Here is an 11,162-nt window from a genome sequence, read left to right on the forward strand (position 1 = left end):
TATATATTCTTTTTCATATTCTTTTCCATTATGGTTTATCACAGGATATTGAATATAGTTCCCTGTACTATACAGTGGGACCTTGTTGTTTAGCCGTCCTGTATATAATAGTTTGCATCTGCTAATCCCAAACTCCCAATCCTTCCCTCCCCCATCCCCCTCCCCCTTGGTAACCACAAGTCTGTTCTCTATGTTTGAGTCTGTTTCTGTTTCGTAGATAGGTTCATTTGTGTCATATTTTAGATTCCACATATAAGTGATGTCATACGGTATTTGTCTTTCTCTTTATTTTGATCAGTTAATTTTAAACTAACATATCCAAAATTTGATGATTTCAACATGCAATGAATATTAAAAACTTAGATATTTTAACATTTTTTTTTTAACCAACTCTTCCAAATCTGGTGTGTTGTTTATATTTACAGCACATCACATGTCAACTTGGAATGGCCACGTTTCAAGTGCTTGAGAGCCTCATTGCTGCAATTTTGGATTTTGGACATTCTAGAGATTTTTTTAGGTTCAAGTTCGATTTTTCAGCACAGTGACTTCATTGGTGGTGATGGGTACTGCCAGTAAGAGTTGCAGAGCTGCCTCCCTTTTGTGATCTGGGCATCAACAAATATCTTAATGAATAAATGAATGTTCCTACAGAAACCCTGCCTGAGATTATTAGTCCATTTCTCTGTTTCTCGCCAGCCTCTTTTCTCATAAACACGTTTAAAAAGAAACACTGGAACTGAATCACTTTGCTGTACACTTGAAACTAACACAACATTGTAGATTAACTGCACTTCAACTAAAAAACAGGAATGGAAGAAATAGTGGAATGCTACTGGATACATAGTTTGGATTTCTTGTTTAACACACCCTATATTTTTTCTAGGTCACTAAGTACTTCCTTGAAACAGTTTGCAATTTGAAATCTTGTTGCACTTGGTGGCTGTTCCTTAATGTTGGAACACTTAGGTTGTTTCCAGACTGTCAGCCAATCACTGTTACAATAAGTCATTGGTTAGGAAAGTGGTGTAACTGATTCATTAAGATGTTGTAATTTCAGCCAAATAACTAAGCATGAAAATAAAACCATAAATGTTCTGCAAGGGAAAAAAAGGGAGAATTTTATCTTGCAATAAGGATTTTCTGTGACAAAACCTAGAAGACCTTTTCTTTTGGTCTTTATTTTTTAAATTGAAGTATAGTTGATTTACAATGTAGTGTTAGTTTCAGGTTATAGAAAAGTAACTCAGTGATACATATATATGTATACATATACATTTGTATATATAAATGTATACATATACATTTTTATATATATATTCTTTTTCAGATTCTTTTCCACTATAAATTATTACAAGATATTGTATATAGTTCCCTGTGCTATACAGCAGGTCTTTGTTGGTTATCTATTTTATATATAGTAGTGTGTATCTGTTAATCCCAAACTCTTATTCTATTCCTTCCCATGCAATCTAGAAGATATTTTTAAAAATTGATAAGTTTGCTCTCTCTCATACGCACATAAAATTTCTGTATGGCAAAAAATATTTAAAGCAAAGTCAGAGATAAATGAAAAGCTGAGAAAAAAAGTTTGCAATTCATATCACAAAGACTTAATCTGCCTAGTAGAAATCAATAACAGAAAGAACAGCACAAGAACTTTTTTAATAGGGCAAAGGAAATACAAATGGCTATTAAGCATCTGAAAAGGTCATCTCATACTAAGAGAGATGAAAATTTAAACTATGTGAGGTGCCATTTTCCACGTATCAGAGTGGCAAAACTCCAAAGTTTAATAAGGTAATTTATTGGCAATGCTGAGAGAAAATAAGTGCGCTCATAAGTGGTCTCTCATTGTTGGTGCCAGTGTATACTGGCCCAACTCCATGGAGGGCAATTTGGTAAAATTCATCAAAATTACGAATATATAGCCCTTTTGACCTAGTAATTCCACTCTGGGAAATTCATTCTCCAGGTATAATTGCACAGGTACAAAATGACAGTCTGCAAGATTATTCATTATTGTATGGTTTGAAATAGCAAAGGATTAGGGACAACGCAGGTCCTTAATAGGGACCTGGTTAAATAAATTATAGTACAAGCATAAATGGAATACTATTCAGCTACTATATAAAAAATGAGGAACCATCTATGGGCTGATAAGAGCTCTGAGATTTATGTCAAGTGAAAAAAGATACAAAACAGTGCATGTGACATGCTATCTTCTGTGTAAAGATAGTGGGGAAAATTGCTTATATCTGTATAAATAAATGCAAGAATGACAGAGGAGAAACTATTGACAGTGATTTTGGGTATGAGGGAGGGGAACTGGACAGATAGGGAACAAGAGTGTTAGGGAGATTGAAATTAAAAATTTTAATTAAAAAAAGTTTCCGGACTTCCCTGGTGGAGCAGTGGTTAAGAATCCGCCTGCTAATGTAGGGGACATGAGTTTGAGCCCTGGTCGGGGACAATCCCACGTGCCACAGAGCAACTAAGCCTGTGTGCCACAACTACTGAGCCTGTGTGCCACAACTACTGAGCCTGCATGCCACAACTACTGAAGCCCGCGCACCTAGAACCCATGCTCTGCAACAAGAGAAGCCACCGCAATGAGAAGCCCACGCACCACAACGAAGAGTAGCCCCTGCTCACCGCAACTAGGGAAAGCCCGCGCACAACAACGAAGACCCAACGCAGGCAAAAATAAATAAATAAATAAATAAATAAATTTATTTTTAAAAATTTCCTCCAAGAGAAATGAAAGCACTTTCCCATCAAAAACTTGTATGTGACATTGGATGCAACTAGAGATTACCATACAAAGTGAAGTAAGTCAGAAAGAGAAAGACAAATACCATATGATATCACTTACATATGAAATCTAAAATATGGCACAAATAAACTTATCTATGAAACAGAAACAGACTCACAGACATAGAGAACAGACTTGTGGTTGCCAAGAGGTAGGGGGGATGGGGGATGGAGGGATTGGGAGTTTGGGATGAACAGATGCAAACTATTATATATAGGATGGATAAACAACAAGGTCCTATTGCATAGCACAGGCAACTATATTCAATATTCTATGATAAACCACAATGGAAAATAACATAAAAAAGAATGTATATATATGTATAGCAGAATCACTTCGCGGTACAGCAGAAATTAACACAACATTGTGAATCAACTCTACTTCAATTTAAAAAGAAAAAAAACTTGTATGTGAATGTCCATAACATCTTTATTTTTAATAAACAAAGACTGGAACAACCCAAATGTCCTTCAACAGATGAATGGATACAGAAACTGTGGTTTATCCATATCAACATTAAAAATAAATATACTATTGATACACACTCCAACAGAGATGAATCTCAAAATAATTGTGTTAAGTAAAAAAAAAGCAGGCAAAAAAGTACATTCTCTGTACTCTATGTGATTCCGTTTATATAAACTTCTAGGAAATGCAAACTTACCTGTAGTGACGGAAAGCAGGTCATGGTTACCTGGGGAAGGTGGGAGGAGCCAGTGGGAGAGGTTCTTAAGAGGCACAAGGAAGCTTTTGGGTGTGATAGAGATTTCCATTACCTTGATTATGGTGATAGATTAACAAGTGTTTACATAGGTCAGAGTTGATTAGATTGTGCACCTGAAGTATGTGCAGATTATGGTATGTCAATTACACTACAATATACTGCCAAGATGTTTTCCCCACCATTTTTGTCTTAGTCCTCTTGGGCTGCTATAACAAAATGCCACAGGCCGGGTGGCTTAAACAACAGACATTTATTTCTCACAGTTCCGGAGGCTGGGAATTCCAAGATCAAGGTGCTGGTATATTCAGTTCCTGGGGAGAACTCTCTTCCTGGCTTGCAGATGGCCACCTTCTCGCTGTATTCTCATATGGTGGAGAGAGAGAGAAAACTCTCTTCTGTCTCTTTTTCTAAGGGCACCAATCCCATCATGGGAGTCCCATCCTCATGACCTAATCACCTCCCAAAGGCTCCACATCCAAAGACCATCACACTTGGGGGTTAGGGTTTCAACATAATGAATTTTAGGGGAAAACAAACATTCAGTCCATAACAATTTTGAAAAGGAAAATGTTTAGACATACAAAAAAACTTCAAAAGTGATTATGAATAAACCTGGATAAACATTCTCAAACAAAGTTTTAGGTGGACACACAAGTAGGAAAAGGGAGACTTCTCCAGCTATGGTTTTTATTTTTTTATTTTATTTATTTTTAAAATTAATATTCTCTTTTTAAAAAAAAATATTTGTTTGTTTGGCTGAGCCAGGTCTTCGTTGCCGCATGCGGGATCTTTAGTTGCAGCATACAAACTCTTAGTTGCGGCATGTGGGATCTAGTTCCCTGACCAGGGAGTGAGCCCAGGCCCCCTGCACTGGGAGTCTTAGCCACTGGACCACCAGGGAAGTCCTCCAGTTATGATTTTTAGACTTTTGGAGTTTGGCACAATGCAAATGCCTTCCCCATTCAAAATTGTAACTTACAAAAACGGACAGGATTAAAAAAAAAAGATTCATTAGTTTGAAACTAGAGAGAACTAGGTTGAAATCTTGGCCTTTCTAAGCTGTCTTTGGCCAAGTGTGTGAACATCTCAGAACCTCACAGTTTTCCCGTCAGTCCAAAAGGGAAAGGAATGCTTTCGTTTTCAGGGCTGATTAAAGGGCGACAAAAGATAGACTATGCACGTGCCTAATGGGATAAAGGTGAGTGCAAAATTAATGTGAACTGTTATAATTATTATTCTTACCTTAGTGAGTTCAGTGTTGTTTGCCCTGGTGTCCAAAGGCGGAAGGTTCACACACACGCAAGCTCCCAGGCTGGGAGGACTCTGGGAGACGGGTGGCGATGGGGAGAGTGTCTTGGGCAGAGGCCACTCCATTCCTTTCTGGAGCCCCAGCCCAGAATCTGAGTCATTCTTTCTGCTCTGAGACTCTGAGGTTCCTGCCCTAAAACTGACCTCTCCTGATGACCTGATGTGACTAAAGGCTGACAGGAAAGGGCGTGGGCCGTTGCCAGGGGTGGCGGGGGCCACTCCTGGGGGGGGGCCAGCAGCCTTGTTTCGGGATGTCCACATACAATGTCCCTCTGGGCTCGTCTGGGAAGAATCAGTCACATATCCCACGCTACAGTGCGTTATTCATGCTCTTCCTCAATCTGGGTCACCCATTCCATATCCTTTTCATCTGGATAATCTTACTGTTCCTCAGCCCCAGGGCCCCTGCCCAAAAAGCCTTACCTGCTGGGATAGGTCCCTTCTCTGACCTCTTCTAGGCCCCTGTGCTTCCCCATTACAGCACTGATCATTCAATATTAAAGTTAAGTGGTTAAACAGACATAGAGAATGGACTTGTGGTTGCCAAGCGGGAGGAGGGGTGGGACAGGGAAGGACTAGGAGTTTGGGCTTAGCAGATGCAAACTATTATATATTGGAAGGATAAAAAACAAGGTCCTGGGCTTCCCTGGTGGCGCAGTGGTTGAGAGTCCGCCTGCCAATGCAGGGGACACGGGTTCGTGCCCTGGTCCAGGAGGATCCCATATGCAGCGGAGCGGCTGGGCCCGTAAGCCACGGCCGCTGGGCCTGCGCGTCCGGAGCCTGTGCTCCGCAACGGGAGAGGCCACAGCGGTGAGAGGCCCGTGTACCACAACAAACAAACAAACAAACAAAAACAAGGTCCTACTGTATAGCACAAGGAACTCTGTTCAATATCTTGTGATAAACCATAATGGAAAAGAATATGAAAAAGAATGTATATATATGTATAACTGAATCACTTTGCTGTACAGCAGAAATTAACACAACATTGTAAATTAACTATACTTCAACAAAATAAATTTAAAAAATAAAAATGCTTAAAATAATCAAAATTAAGTCAAAAGATACAAACTTCCAGTTATAAAATAAGGAAGTCTTGGGGTTGTAACATACAGCATAGCAACTATAAATAATAATACTATTGTATATTCAAAAGTGGCTAAGGGTAAATCTTAAAAGCTCTCATCATAAGAAAATAATTTTTATTTTTTGGCCACTCCGTGTAGCTTGCAGGATCTTAGTTCCATGACCAGGGATTAAGCCCAGGCCCTCAGCAGTGAAAGCACAGAGTCCTAACCACTGGACCACCAGGGAATTCCCAAGAAAAGAAATTTTGTAACTCTGTATGATGATGAATGTTAACTAGACTTATTGTGGTGATCATTTGGCAATGTATATAAATATCGAATCATTATGTTGTACATCTGAAACTAATATAATGTTATATGTCAATGATGTCTCAATGAAAGAATTTTTTTTTCTGTGTTGGGTGTTCGTTGCTGCGTGCAGGCTTTCTCTAGTTGTGGCAGGTGGGGGCTACTCTTCGTTGTGGTGCGAGGGCTTCTCACTGCGATGGCTTCTCTTGTTGCAGAACACGGGCTCTAGGCCCGCGGGCTTCAGTAGTTGCAGCATGTGGGCTCAGTTTATGTGGCGCTCGGGCTTAGTTGCTCTGTGGCATGTGGGATCTTCTCAGACCAGGGATCGAACCTGTGTCTCCTGCATTGGCAGGAAGATTCTTAACCACTGAACCACCAGGGAAGTCCCAAGAATAAATCTTTTTTAATCACAATTAACGGTGCTAATATGGGCAAACAGATTTGCCCCCTGGTACTATGCCCGGAGGTCACAATATCACTGCAAAAAATGCATAGTAATCGTGAGGAAGCATCAGACAAATGCAAAGTGAGGAACATTCCACGAATAACTAGTGTGTGCATTTCAAAAAAGTCAATGTCAAAAAAAATGGTACAGGGCTTTCCTAGTGGTTCTGTGTTAAGACTCCACCTTCCACTGCAAGGGCCATGGGTTCAATCCCTGGTCGGGGAAGTAATGCATGTCGCAAGGTGTGGCCAAAAAAAAGAAAAAAAGGTACAAATGAACTTATTTACAAAACAGAAATAGAGTCACAGATGTGGAAAACAAACTTATGGTTACCAAGGGGGAATGGAAGAGGGATAAATTGGGAGATTGGGATTGACATATACACACTACTATATATAAAATAGATAACTAGTAAGAACTGTATAGCGCAGGGAACTCTACTCAATACTCTGTAATGACCTATATGGGAAAAAATCTAAAAAAGAGTGGATATACGTATATTTATAACTGATTCACTTTGCTGTACACCTGAAACTAACACAACATTGTAAATCAACAATTTTTAAAAAGTCAATGTTGTGAAGGACAAAGAAGGATTGAGGAACTGGTCCAGATTATGGAGGACTAAGGAGACACAACAAGGAAATGCACCATGTGATCCTGGATGGGACCCCAGGGTGGGGGAAAAAAAGCTGTAAAGGACATGATGAAACTGGAATCTAGACTGAAGATTAGATAACAGCATTATGTCAGGGTCAAACTTCCTCAAGTTGCTATCTGTGCTGCAGTTACGTAAGTGAAAGTCCTCGTCCTTAGGAAAAGCACTAATCGTGTCTGCAGCATACCCTCAAATCATTCAGAAAAAAAAAGTGTGTGTGATTATCATTTTTTCTATGTGTATTTTATATATACATATATATGTGTGCATTATATATGTGCATGTGTATAATAGGTGTGTGTGTGCATATTACATGTATATACATGTGTCTCTCTGGTTTTTTGTTTGTTTGTTTGTTTGTTTTGCGGTATGTGGGCCTCTCACTGTTGTGGCCTCTCCCGTTGCGGAGCACAGGCTCCGGACGCACAGACTCAGCGGCCACGGCTCACGGGCCCAGCCGCTCCACGGCATGTGGGATCTTCCCGGACTGGGGCACAAACCCGTGTCCCCTGCCTCGGCAGGCGGACTCTCAACCACTGCGCCACCAGGGAAGTCCACATGTGTCTCTCTGTATATAAATGTTTCTCTCTCTCTCTCTCTCTCTCTCCTCCTCCTCTCTCTTTTGCACAAGAATCATCTGTTTTATTTATTTCACAGAGTAATGATTTTAATTGAATACATTTGGGCATAGTAAATATTTGACATGAAAACTAGTTGTATCAGAATGGGCATCAGAAAAATAGCAACTCATCTTTACGCATAATAAGTAGAAAATATTTTTTCTGTCTGTTCATGTAAGTGTTACAAATCCTGAGAATCTATACACTGAACAAGCTAGGTGCTACCTTATAATTAAATCTTGCATACATATACATATATATAGAGAGAGAGACAGAGAGAAGAGAGATATATATGGAATATATATATATATATTTGTGTGTAATATATATATGCCTCTCTTCCTTTACGTGAGGCAGGATCACCAGGGAAAAGGACTGCTCAGCTGAGTCCACTGGATGTGGTTTTGAGCCACTAAGTTTGGGGAATGTTTGTTACACAGCAGAAGAAAACTGATACAGTAATGCTGTTAAATAATAAAATATGTTCTATCCTCCCAGTTTTTAAAATATACCTTCAAAACAATATGAAAGGCCAGATTCAAATTTATTATTTCTTTTTTGTTTTAATAAGATTTGGGTGTTTTTAGATTAGAGTTTTTAAATTGTGGTAAAACATACATAATAGAAAATTTTTAACCATTTTAATGTATACAATTCAGTGGCATTAAGTACACATACAATGTTGTACAACTTCTACCTAGTTCCAGAACTTTTTCACCAGCCCAAATGGAATGGCCCAGTGGCCTAAAAGGAAGTCTGTGGGCTCCAGTAAATATACCCATTGCTCCCACAACTCCTTGCCTGGTGGAGGCATTCACCTTCCAAAGTGCAGTGCCATAATAGAGGTCCCTCTTGCCCTGGTCTGAGGCTGGCACTGGCAACAGAAAAACACCAGCCCAAAGGCAATGATCAGAGGCTTAAAGGATCTGCAAAAAAAACACAGCATGGAAGGGCCTGTGTCGCACAGCAGTGATGGGGCAGGAGGGCTTCCCTTGGCCAAAGGGGGCAGCTCCCCTTCAGCTTTGGACCGTTGCAAACAAGCAGGACTGCAGACCACTCCTGTTGGACCTTCCAATTTTGCAAGAGAAGCAGAAATTCTAGACTTTCATTAGAAATCTCCTGATACTCAAAATTCTGGGCAGAACAAACCAAGCGTATCTTCAGGTGGAGTTTGGCCTGTGGGGTCCAGCATAGGATCATGCAGGATCTGTGCCTAAAACATGGGTGAGGGGGACTTCCCTGGTGGTCCAGTGGGTAAGACTCCATGCTCCCAATGCAGGGGGCCTGGGTTCGATCCCTGGTCAGGGAACTAGAGCTTGCATGCATGCTGCAACTAAGAAGTCCGCATGCTGCAACTAAAAAGATCCCATGTGCAGCAACGAAGACCCGGCTCAGCCAAAAAATAAAAATAAAAAATAAAGGGTGAGGGATGGGGTGGGTGGGAGAGCAGAGCTGGCAGAGGGGGCTTGGCTTCTGTGCAAATTTGAGCAGGAGACAGGATTGAAACTCATGGGAGCAGCACTGGCTGCACTCCATGTCCGCCACTGGCAGAACTCAAAATAAAGCACGGTTGGAGCAGGTTTAAGCTCAATAATAATCCTAGTCTTCCTGGGAAACTTTATTCCCCCCACACCTCCTCTCTCAGACTATGTGATCTCTCTGCACCTCTGTTTCCCCTTCTTTAAAATAGAGACCTTACAGGATATATTAAGTGAATGAATATATGTAAAATACATAAAATAATGCCAAGTGCAGGGTGGGCACTACTTAAATGTTGGCTACTGTATTAGCTGCATAATGAGTGGCTTAAAACAACAAGACACATTTATTATTTCATAGTTTTCTGTGGGTCAGGAGTTTGGGAGCAGCTTAGCTGGGTGGTTCTGGCTTGGGGTCTCATGAGCTTGGTAACAGATGCCAAGTGAGGCTACATCATCTGAAAGCTTGACTGGGGCTGGAGGATCTGCTTCCAAGATAGCTCCCTTGCGTGGCAGACAAGCTGATGATGCTGGTTGTTGGGTGGAGGCCTCAGTTCCTCACCTTGCAGATCTCTCCAAAGGACTGCTTGAGTGTCCTCACAGTATGGTGGCTGGCTTCTCCCAGAGCAAGTGAGCTAATCAAGAAAAAGGCAGAAGTCACATGTTTTTTATGACCTAACCTCAGAAGTCACACACATTGTCATTTCAACAATATCCTCTTGGTTATATGATGGAGAGGAACTATACAAGGGTGTAAATATCAGGAGGCAAGGATCACTGCGCTATTATGAATAAAGTTAGCATGGCTGCTAAGAGCAGAGCTGTGAGTCAGGCAGCCTGGTTTCAAATCCTAGCTCTGTCTAGATAACTGTGAGAACCTGGACAAGTACTTAACCTGTCTTTCATTGCATCCTCATTTATAAGATAGAAAAACAGTACCTGCTTCATTCGGAGTTGTTATTGGGATTAAGGGAATATATAATCACTTTAGAACAATTCCTGGCATATAACAAGTGCACAGTAGGTGTTTGCTGCTACTTTTTTTTTTTACTTGAGTTGTACACTTCATTATTTATTTATTTATTTATTTATTTGGTTGTGTCAGATCTTAGTTGTGGCACGTGGCTCCTTAGTTATGGCACGGAAACTCCTAGTTGCGGCATGCATGAGGGATCTAGTTCCCAGACCAGGGATCAAACCCGGGCCCCTTGCATTGGGAGCATGGAGTCTTAACCACTGCACCACCAGGGAAGTCCCTGCTGCTACTTTTTTATAGACAGCCCCTCCACTGACAGATCAGCTCCTCCCATACAACCCACCAGAAGCCCCAATGATTGAAGACTAGTAGAGAGGGACTGAGGGCCCCCCAGTAATCTAGGTCCTAGAGATACAGATGGAAAGACACTGTTCATGAGACTGTGTCCTGCTCCAGACTGAAATCTCCCAAAGGCAGGGATTTCCTTCAGCTGCCCACAGACAGGCAAAAAAAAAAAGTCTATTTTACTGCTTCCCTTTCTGATGAGAGACTCCAGCCCGCATGTCACCTTTCTTTTTTTTCTTTTTTTTTTTTTTTTTTTGCGGTACACGGACCTCTCACTGTTGTGGCCTCTCCCGTTGCGGAGCACAGGCTCCGGACGCGCAGGCCCAGCGGCCATGGCTCACGGGCCCAGCCGCTCTGTGGCATGTGGGATCTTCCCAGACCGAGGCACGAACCCGTGTCCCCTGCATCAGCAGACAG

This window comes from Mesoplodon mirus (genome assembly GCF_964341445.2).
Source record: "Mesoplodon mirus genome assembly, chromosome: 5".
In the NCBI taxonomy this organism is placed as follows: Eukaryota; Metazoa; Chordata; class Mammalia; order Artiodactyla; family Ziphiidae; genus Mesoplodon; species Mesoplodon mirus.